Genomic DNA, 12271 nt, shown 5'->3' on the forward strand with positions numbered 1-12271 from the left:
CAATAGAACAGGTATTATAGATATTATTACGGTTTTGAGTGCAAGAAATGTTGTACCTATTCGATTTTTTGGAAAAAATTTTAATGGCTGTCGGTATCATTACATAAATGACGCATTAAATCATATTCATGGAGTGGTGCCATTGCCTTCTTCATTGTATAAATCAAGCTCAAATAAAGAACCGAAGACAAGGATTAAAGCCTTTATTAGACAAATTAAAAAGTCGCTTTTATTCACAAAATCACTGAACTTGGTTCTGTTGAGCCCTCCGTTTCCTTACAACGAAATATAAACCGAAATTCATTTATATTCTCCACAAAGCGGGACAAAGGCCTAAACTAGAAAATTGATAACCAATAATTTTAGAACAATCATAATCATAATTCAATTGATGGAGAACAATAGGCCACCTTCGTATAAAGCTAAGGAAATAGCCAGTTTCAGCACAAAGGGAATAATATTAGCCTTTAGCCGTCGACAAAGCGCTTCGAGGGACCGTAAAAAGCGGATGTGTCAATAATTAACTGTGTGATTCGGGAGTGCGCCTCAGGCCAGCGTTGCACAGTTTCCCGGGCTTGGGAAAAAATACATTAAAAAAAAGAAATAACGAACGTGTATTGTAGTAGCACAAAGGGCGAAACTCACGCTGGCTGCCGGTGGTTAATTTGTTTTGTTGTCTGTGATGGGGTGAAAAATATTACACCCCCGGGCTGGACGTCCATGTGCGTTGTGTAGTTTAGATATTGCACTACAGAGCTGACAAACATCAGACTGACCTTGATGGTTAAACTGGTTGGTTTTATATTTTACGACTAATGAAACTTGCGACAGAAATAATAATAAATTATTTACGGAGCCACGTTATAAAAATTGTTATATCACTGTGTCACTACTCAACGCCGAGTGTGATAGGTACCTGACTTCGAAAAGTGTAACACCCAACCACGTCCCCGTAAGTTTACTAATACGAACCATGTTTGGTGATTTGCCTAATATTTATATCTTTTATAATAGTTAAATAGCTTTATTTGTGTATGGGTTGTTGTTATGTTCTTTAGCTCACAGCATGTGTTGGGCAACAGTTAATGCTGTGTGTTGTTTTTATAATAAATAAATAAAGAGGAGCGGAGATAAAACGGTTCAAGCCAACTTAACAATATTCGTAACAACGTATCATTTCAACATATAATACAATAACAATTTCAAATAAATTTGGGATCTGCTATCAAAAACTTATTTATACTACTAGTAGAAATTTAGAATGTGCGATTAGCGTATATCTAAACACGATCTAGATGCACATTCTCAATGTCTAACCTTCCTTGATAACATTTCATTGCCAGTATAGGTATAGTAAATAAATATCATTCCTCCCCGAAATACTCCGGAAGCCTCCATTCAGCCAAGCCAACGCCTCGTCATCAATATCAGCGTCACCCCAGTTGCATATCTCGGCGCAATCGCAACAAATCCACCTCAATAGGACCCCACGCACAATTTGAGCCCCTGGAGGATCGGGAAATTCATCTCGCTAATCCAACCCGCTGTGAATAGTAAAAGTGATGGGTCTATTCATTTCAACCTCCCTCGGGGGTGGAAGGGGATGGGGGTTGAAAGCGCTAAAATTTAATAAAGCCGAGCCATGGACAGCCTTGCCGATTAATTACGCACAAGAGGCTAGTAACGATACCTAAGCGTCTCGGTAAATAGGCGTTATGTCGCTGTTATATTATTCACATAGTTATTTTAAATTTGTTTGTAGAACGTGATTATTATTCCGAGATATTTACATTAGTTATGTTAGAATATACTAACAAAATTGTAGAGCAACATTGATTATCCCAAACATAAATGTGGATAAATCTATGCATGAGACACACTCAAACAGAACAAACTTGAATGCTCGACGCTATGCCATAGACAACGCTCGATCGACAGCTCTATAGATTCACTATGATTATTCATGATTGAGTTTGTATCGCATATCGCTGGCTGCCATTTTGATTTTGAATTATACATGCCGGATGCTATGGGAAACTAGCACCTGTGCCGCAGGATTAGCGGTTTTGCTCTTGTTATCATAGATAATATTGAGACTAACATACGTTTAGCGTAATATTATATAGACGTGTTGTCCTTTTATGGTTAAGTCTACAAAATCCGTGGTTGCTATGTATGGGCTTAGATAATTACCTAAATCTAAATATTTTTTTCTAATGGCTGTTTTTGGTTGTATGCCTAACCCTCCCAGTTCTAAAGGTGGTACTTACCTAACTGAAAAATCAGTGTTTAGCTCATTGAGTAAAATCCACACTGATGTCTGATCTGCATGATAATTAAAGTGTAATTTTAAAGTGTAAATATTTTTTTTTGTATCGTGAATCTTCATAATCAAGTTATATATTTATCAAGAAGGTTTGTATAGAAGGTAACAATGAGAGTTTATAAAATAAAAATAAAATGCGTTTGTTTGACAAAAAATGTACACAGTAAATATAAACATCGACCAACCCCTGTATCTTGGGAACCTGGAGCACCGTTACTGTAAAGGTTTAATGTGGCACAGTGATCATACTAGAGTATAATTGACTATTAATACTATCAATATATCTTACATCAGTTATCTTTTGTATACATAATTGTAATTTTATTTTAATTTTTCTATATTTTTATTCATTTATTTATTACATACATACAATATTTTCAGTTTATTTTACACAAACAAAGAAAAGAACAAATAATAATAATAAAAAAACAAATAAGAAGTTATAATCCTATTAGAAATTTAAATTAAAGTTTATAAGATGAAAATTCAAAACTTTATCAAATTTAAACTTCGTAGTCCAGAGTTATTACCAGTTTTTCATGAGACGTGAAAAACGTGACGCTCGGATGTTGTGATGGGAGGATATACCATTGTATAAGCGAGGGAGAAGGAATGAGAGTTTATGCTGTTAATGATTGTTCTATAGAAGTAAATCTGTCAAAAAATACTCATTTTCACTAACTAACCTCTAGTCTCAAGTTGTTCATTAATACGCAATTCCCCACTCGTAGTACTTACATTTCTCATGTAATATTTCTAAAAAAAGGAATAACGGGTGGGAAAGGGGGTAATACCTCGTTCTGCAGGCATGTCAGGGTACTTGAGAGGTTACAGCCATGGGTTTCAGCACGCACTTTCTTTACGATGAAACTAGTTTCACACTGCGCCCGTCGATGTGCGAGCGCATTATGTCGATAATTGCGAAAACTAAGTTAGTGGTGAGACAAGTAGGAAATTTAAACGTATTGGGCCTTTAACTTTAAAAAGTTTAAAGAGAAAATATATATAACTGGCTGTGCTCCATGGCTTCGCTCCCGTGGGAATTTCGGGATAAAATGTACCCTATTCCAGGTTATAACGGTGTACCAAAATTCATAATAATCGGTCGTGTAGATTTTGCGTGATACAGTAACATACATACATACACACATCCATTACTTTAAAATATTTTGACTAGCATCAAAAGATGAAAATGTAATCTGACGAAGTCTTTATTTTCTATCAAGTCGACCCATGGGGTCCATGGTCCATAATTGAATGATTCGCTCGAACAGTTTGAAACCGAAATTTTGAGGATATAGGCTACTAGCTACATGCGCGACGCAGGCAAGGTTGGGGCTTCACTCGTGTACTTGTGTGTTGTTAACATGATTTTATTTCGTCTCACGTAGACGATTTGTTTTGGGTAGGTATCAGAAAAATATCTAAGAGTAGGTATATTTCTGTTTAATATGTGAAGTATTTTATATGCTTATAATATATCCATATATGTAGGTATATATATCTATTGACATGTTATTGAATTAAAAAAGAAATATAGGTCAATTAACGTTTTGAATTTGATTGAAAGGTCAAGGTGTCAAGCTTGACAAAGCACAATGCACCAATAGTTTTAGACTAAAATTTTAACAGAGTTGTGGTGGTCGACCGCGTCTCAAGTAGCCTGCAGTAATCGATGCTCGAGTGTTTCACATTCGCCCCTAGGAACTGCGTCAATAAGTTTAACATATAAATCAATAAACACGTAGTTAATCTTCACTTCTTCAGGCACATAACTACATGTACTGTCCGGGTCGCCCGCGTCCCAAGTGGCCTGCCATAATCCAAGCTCAAGTATTTCACATTCGCTCGCTCTTCATTCGCCTCTAGGAGCTGCGTCACTTTAAACTTGAGTTAGCGTGGTGCAAGGCAGAGGCGACGTTTATCACCAGCCTATGTTAGTAGGAAAAAATAATCAAAACAACAGTTTGACTATCAATCTATAATTACTTCGTCGCTAAGGTCACGGGCTATGAAATATACACATTTAGGATTGATAGATACATACGAATATTATGCAAGTAAATAAATACGTATTACAACAAATCGACAATCAAATGAACAAATGAATCGAATATATCTCAAAACACAATTTACAATACAGGTATAAAATAACCCTGCTGACGCAAGAAGAGGCGCCGAGTGGCAATTAGCCGGAACAGATCGCGCAAAATGTTAATAGAGCAAATGGGATGAATAGAAATTATTGCCAACAATGCGGGTAGAATGCATAAAATAATGTTGTACACTCATCAGACCGCACCTCGAGTCGTACCGTCGTCGTCGCCGTAATTGGCGCTCGAGTGGCAATTAGCTACCACTCGGCGCGTCGTCGTCGCTCGACCCGCGCCCGTTCTGTACGCTACCTTACCTCGCTTGTTATTCAAATTCAGGCTTGTTCAGAATACATTGGGACATATGTGATATTTATAAACAAATGATAAGGGTGGTTCATAAAATTTTCTCGATTTTTAATCCTCCCCCAAGTCAGTCTAAAGATTTTTTTAGCTTCAACCGACGTAAAGGTGTACTATATCTACGGCTTTGAATTGACTACTTCGTATCCATTGACTTCATCATCATCATATGCAACAGAGCTCTCAGTAGACGTCAATATTGAGGTAAGCAAGGTCAGTGGAGGTCTCGATAATCGAATTCCGAGGAGTGGCTGGCTGTCCGCCCCTAAGCTCGGCTTTAATTGCTAGAATCAAGTCGTCCCTCTACTTGAGGGTTTTGCAGTATTGTGTTTTGAGTAGGTATACCTCATACGAGTATGTCGAGTAGGTATTATTTTCATTATGTTCTCTAATATATTATGAGAATAGTACGAAACTGTAAGGAGATAGCCGGACAGCATATTTATAAGTTAATTTTATATGCAGTCTTATTCGCAATAGTTATAACTATTCGATCGAAATGTCTAAAACAATTATTTGGCTTCGAATATTGTTTTTTATGTACTTATTTATTTTATGTTGTTATAGTCTACTGAATTTAATTACTTACATCCTGTCTTGTTATTAATTATATGAGAGTTATACGACGACATTAAACGCACAGATGAGATAAATTAAATACTTCAATATGAATATTAACTATGAACTAAAAATCTAATCCACTCTTAGGTACTCAAACTTTTTATCTTTACCCGCGACCTCTCTCTTTTTCATTTCTAATTTATAATTCTATTCTTCATCAATCTAACCTTCGGAGCCCAGGGTCAGCTTCACTGGCGACAGACCTTATAAAATAAAATAAAGGGTCGTCTTAATTTCTTTTAACAATGTTTTTCACCAACTGTATTGTGTGATTTTCACTAGCTCTATAAGAATTTCATTTTTTCTTGTGATGAATTTCCCTTTATTGCTACATTTTCTTTCGCACTACATTTTTTGTGGTTTCAAATTTCGTTCAAATATTGGGCTAAGCAATTTCGTTACAGTATTTCGATATCATATTATTAGTGTAATTTATTGCCAATAACAATTGGCAATGCCAATTGTTATTGCTATTTTTCAGACATATTAGTTAGATTCAGATTTTAGAACAATTCCAGCCATGCATACCTACCTGCAATCGACAGTATGACTACAGGAATATCACTTTCACGTATCGCATTGCATATCCATTTCACATACGAGCTATTGCGTCGCACAATTGCGACACCGTAGGGTGTTACCCACACCCCTATGTCAGCTACATACACCCTTGCCACGACAGTCGTTCAGTTGGCCAACAGAGGCGCGTTGCAATTTTCGACTTTATAACGAGGAGATACGTGTGTTTTGTATAGAGATAATGTGTTGGCTGTATGCGTGTTTTCCGTGGTCATTGTGTACATAGAGGGCGCGCCCCTCGCTGTCGCCGAACAAACATGGCGGCGACTAACGAGGTTTTTGCGAGCGGCTCTCGTGAGCGATTTCGCGCCTAATTTGGACGTTTCACTCCACGCTGAGTGTTTTACTTTATTTAGATTTTCATGTGAGCGAACGATGAGAGGTAATTTAGTAAGTAACGGAGTTATTTAGTGCACCAATTCGAGCGGTCGTGAATTTAAATTATGATTTTGGTACATATCTAAGTTTCTACTTTGAATCTTAGCTTTAATCAATGCAAATCCGATATTAGTTTATATCTAGATTAAATGATCGTATTATTTTGATAATATAAGATCCGTGGTACGCATACATAAATGCATTAGTACTATTCGTTGAAAACAAGACAGTCTGGAACATGACGCACGAATATAATCAATGAATTATACCTACTCATTCAGAATATCAGACTCACAGTAATGTCTATAATCTAAGTATCAGACACAGACCATTTCAGAATATTGAAATAAACACCACTTCAAAAACCTGAATATTGTTTTGTTATCTATTCCGAAGTGTATGAAGTCTCTGAAGGGCGAGCAAAAGAAATCATTTGAATCCAATTTCAACTAACATTTCCATTCTGTAAACGCACATCATACGAAGTTTCTACTCATATGCCCCAGAGGGTTCGACATGTACTCGATGTACTTTAATCTACTATGTAGTACAGAACTTAGGTTTGTGACAGCCTCCCTCGGTCGGTGCGGTCGGGTAATCGCCCAGGGCGCTAATATTGTCTCTTCGTCCGGCCAACTATATGTAACATTTTATGTGTATAGCTGTCGGATATAGCTGGCTGAAAATGTCACGAGGTTCATTTCTCAATGTGCATATATTTTTGGAATGAATAGTACTGTTCCGCCTAATTTCAGTTTATCACCATCTTGATTTTTGTCTGCGATTCTAGTAACTTATAAATATTGTGTCCGTCTTTGTGATCTATTTCTACTATTTCTCATTCATTATAACCATATCTGAAGAATTATGTTTCTTCCAATTCTTCTGCTATTCGAACTGCTAAATGACTTTCAAACATTAAAAAAAAAATGAAAACTTTGAATTTAAATTGTCGTTTATCCGATAGCAAATGTGATCCATAATTTTCCATAACAAGAAGCTACTTAACAAACGGAAGGTAAAATAAACCCTACCAGAAACAAATGATCTCTAGCATCTTCACCAGCAAGACATTAAAGTAATGTAATTTTTGTTAAAAGAGATTTAAGACAGCTCAATTTAAGATGGCGTTGCGAGCAAGATCGACAAAGAGTTTCGTTAAAAAGAGCATTGGGTTCTAACAAAACATTATTAAATCTCATTTGAGAGGGAGTAAGGATGTTTTCAACTCTGTTGTGTCCATTGTTGGGTGCTCCGGCACCTTTTCATTGAAATGTGCTTCAGCATTAATTTCATGCTTGTTATAGGATGTGGAATTATTTTTTTGACGTTCAAATGTTCTCTATTTGAAATCAAAATTATAATCCTGATCGATTTATTGCCTATCTATCCGAAGTGTCTACTACACATGATATGTATTGTATATAGGTTACTTACTACATTGATTATATTGATCGGGTGGTTTATGCCATTGTCCTAACTATGCTGTAGTAATGGACTTACTGGTGATTATATTTGTAGGGGAAATATTAATTTATGTTTAACTTCTACTCTTTAATTAGATAAAATGATATTTCCTCTTAACTTAGCATAGTTACGGAGATTTATATATTTCTATTTCATTTTACCTAAATAGATCTGAAAATACATAAAAAAACCACTGTGGCTTTTGTAATATCATATTTGCAGGAAAAAATACAATCGACAAGTATCATTGTCGGATCTTTTCCAAACGATTAGCCTCAGGCAAACGCGAACAATACAGAAAATAGGATAGAAATGTCAAAATACAATCTTTGGCGACAATCTTAACCGTGACAAAACTAAAATTGCAGAGAGACCATGCAAAATAGAGCATTTAGACGTGGAAATAAGGATGAAAGCGTCTGAAAAAATGCGTGCGCCGTTTAGACTCGACACAAAAGGACTTATCTCAAGTAACACTAGAACTTGTGCCGATATTGCGATTTTTTTGTCGCAAAAAGAATATAATCGCACCGTTTGTGTAACAATGATTGTGAGTTATTCAATGGTGACATTAGAAAACAGGAAACCAATTGTTGTAATTGTTCAATCTCTTGAGGTAAAGAAACCTGTGGATCGGCCTATGTTTCAGTTGTGTACATTATTACTGAACAAAATAAAGAACTGAAATTCGATAGCAAGTATTTTATTACGAAATTTAAAAACACACTTAAACAATTATATTGAAACAATCGGACGACCTCAAATAAATTAACAAACGACAATACATAATTGGAAATGAATATTATATATTATAAGTTTGCAAGTTAAAGAATAACGTTGAAAATGTGTTCTTGTTACCGAGACATTCTATTGCAATAAATCGAACGATTCTTGCGTCTCCACAGCTTCTGACTACAATGCGAGCAGAAGCATCTTGGCCGCAAATAATTGGCCCTCTTACCCCGAGGGGATTTCTGGATTAAACTCTATTAAGCCTCGAAAACTATTGGAGCACCTTTTGTCGTCGCGTCGACCATTGTGCAAACAGGTATTTGTTAAAAATCGATGTTTGCAATCGATGAACATTGCGAGTTTTAATCTTGTCAATGATTGATGTGATTGTAGAAAAGGTTTTGCTGACATCGAAATGTCTTTCGGAATTTGTAATCCTTTCTTAGTCAGTATTAGCCTCGAAAGGCTTCATTGTATCTCTTTTTTGGACTTTGTTTTTTTCCGACTTACTTGTCCACAAGATTTGTTTGATTAATCGAGATTTGATATATTTATACGTATAGTTTAGTCATTATTCCATAATATAAGGACAATTTCCAACCAATTTATTTATGCGTTTTATTTATAAAATTGTACGTTTTCTACTTAGACTCGAACTTATTTTGGGGCTATAACTCAATTTGTGAGATCTCCTTATATTATTTATTTATGTTTATTTTATTTTTCGTTATCTATTTATGGGACTCAATGATGAGTTTAATTTTAAGTATTTTTTCTTTTGCTCTAGCTTTGCATTGCACATCGCAACAAATGTTATCTATTCACTCTGCATCAACTGTTGGTAGAAAAAACCTACTAAATTTTTTGTAATGAAACTAAATAAACAATACTTCACAGCGATATGCTTAGCTATTGTTATTTTCAAATTAATTGAATTGCGTCTCTCATATTGATATTAGCTCTGTGGTCCTTCTTTGTGAGGGCTTGGCGAGAGCGGGAAATTGATTCGTCGCCGGCCCTCGATGTCAGTCACACTCAGGCTGAGGGCTGAGGGTCGTTAAGTGGACTGGAGACATTGTTATGTACTGTAAGTGCCTTGGTGTGTTCTTACTTTGGCGGTAAATAGATATTATGTATTTCTCTCTCATTTGTGGTTTACTGGTTTATCAGCTGTTAAACATTGGAGCCGAGGGTTTGCTTTCCTACTTTTTCTTCTCCACTTCACACAATTTTCGGCCTTCTCAGTTGTCAGACTATAAAACGTACAAAACCCGTCATCACGACAGCAAACAATACTATAATAAAAAGTAAACGTAACATCAGCTAAAAAATCATAATACTTTTCCGTGTTGGGAAAATGACTAGGTAGGTATATAACAGAAACATTTCAAATATTTTCAACCTACTTCATTTATTTTATATACTCAAAGGGCCAGAGGGTTTAAATATTGTAAAAGCTAAGCATTGTGAACGTGACAGGACCGAAAAACGGTTTGCCATTTGTCATCCCAAATAAATACTCCTAGTCCGGATTTTACATAAGTACTACATCAAAGGCGTATGAGGTTGACACTAAGAGCGTAGTGTGACATCCCTTTTGTGTAAGTTCCATGCCGCGATATCTTAATTCACACCCCTGGCGTTTTAATATACCCAATCAAATATGTACTTTACAAACTAACAGTTAAAGTTCAAAATTTTACAGCACATTTTGCTCAGGCATCTCTTTGATATGTTAATTCATTATTCATTATCATTGGAAATTGAACTTTCGGCACTGCTGTTCAAGTTTATTTTAGCTTGCAAAGAAGTGTTTCATAGGGTGTGCGTAGTTAAAAGCAGTGTTAAGCGCAGGGTTGCCGGCGTTGTAATTAATACTACATGGCGCTATTGATATGCCAAATTGCCAACTGCGAGCCAACAAAGCAATTTTTTTAAATAGGGTGCTTGGGGATATTGACGTATGCATTATAGATTCGGAGCTTTAGATTGGGTCGGCTATTACTTAAATGCTCTTGGGTAAAGTTTAGAATAATATTGTGAGGATTATGACTATGATGAAATCTTGTTGGGATTAAATTTGAAATATGTGTAAAATAAGTTTTATTCTCTACTGTAAAAATAATGATTCATGGAACTATAATTATAATTTCATTATAAGTTTCTACTCGTAATCTAAAGGTCCTACCCAATTAATTAATAATGTTTATAATTTACCTATTCTATACTACCTACACCATGCCCTGTACGACTGTAATCTATATACATTTACCATTGCCCTTACTTATAAATAGATCCAAAAAGCTGGATCTTTTCTACTTATACAGATGACTATGTCGCCATCCATTTCATGTGAATATTAAAAAAAATAATTAAATTTACCGTTAAACTAGCGGACATATTTCAGTAAAGTGATACTAATCGTTTGCCAACTCCACACTGTCGCCGAACACAGACACATGCCGATGTGAATGCGTGAACATTGCGTAGTTAGTATGCGAGTGCTTTTAATTACCGCAATGAAAAACCAGCAATGTATATTTGTAATGTAATATGTATAGCCGGCATTAAACGCATATCCTGCATCTCTCTAGTGGTTTACTTTGGTTTGGTAATCTTTTGGGAGATATTTTGGTAAAAAGCTCCTACTCAAAAGTAACCTATGCTATTCACCCCATATAATTACTAATCGACTCGATAGTACAAGGAAATTTAGAGAGAGGGCACTCGGGTAGGAAAGCATGAAGGGATGACTCAACTGTTTGCCGCAAGCGAATATCTGTAGATGGCGCTACTATACTCAGGAGGGTGATATCAAAAGAAAAAATATACAGTTAGCTATTTCATAAAAAAAATATTGTAGTTATTTTGCTAATCAGTTAAAACATAACTGAAACTATAAAAATTGATAGCAAAAACACTTATGAAAATCTTTAAAAGTTTTTGGGTTCGATGCCGCGATGCACATTACTGCAAGACACACGCTAATTTTCAAAATTTAGAAAACTTTCATGATTACAAAATAAACATGTGTTAATGTTTTGACAGTTTTCTATCATAAACCTGACCTGCATTATAAAATCCGTTGACATAATTTATTTGATTTATTCTGTATAAGCCTGCATTTTCAGTAACTAAGCATTGTATAAACACTGTAAATTTCAAATTTTATCTTTTTAATATTGATATAACAATAACTTGCGTAATAACTTAAGACAGAAGGTCCTTCAAGTAGGGACTAAATAAATTAATCGACTTGGTAACATGGATAATCACAATTACCAAGGTAGACCTTTTTACGGTAGAAAAAAAACTGAGCTGCAGGACTTGGGTTTTTTACAGCATGTTTTTGATGGCATATATCTTACTAGCGGCCAGTCCCGGCTTCAAAACCCATACCCCAACCAGAGTAAACCCATAATAAATTATACACCTAAGTAATCCATCTTTGGTAATAATACTATCCATTGGTGAAAATCGAACAAAAATTCCGTCCAGTAGATTTTGAGTTTATCGCGTTCAGACAGACGCTTTAGGGGGACTTGTTTTTATACTTATGGGGATAGGTATATTGTGAGCGGAAAAGAATGAGAGTAATGGTCGGACCCGAAGTAAAGGTAGAATATTTTAAGCTCAGAAACATTGATCAAATATAAAACATATTTGATCGATGCTCAGAAATCAACAAAGGCACACCCAACTTTTGCAAGGC

At 35.5% G+C, this 12271-nt stretch overlaps 1 protein-coding gene across 6 annotated transcripts in view; it reads right to left on the minus strand.

Moving 5' to 3' along the window:
* LOC128679514 (Fanconi anemia group J protein homolog) overlaps positions 1 to 12271 on the minus strand; it is a 53981-nt gene that overhangs the window by 26898 nt on the left and 14812 nt on the right. The window lies entirely within an intron of this gene.

The sequence above is a fragment of the Plodia interpunctella genome, chromosome 21, assembly GCF_027563975.2.
Source record: "Plodia interpunctella isolate USDA-ARS_2022_Savannah chromosome 21, ilPloInte3.2, whole genome shotgun sequence".
NCBI classification, from domain to species: domain Eukaryota; kingdom Metazoa; phylum Arthropoda; class Insecta; order Lepidoptera; family Pyralidae; genus Plodia; species Plodia interpunctella.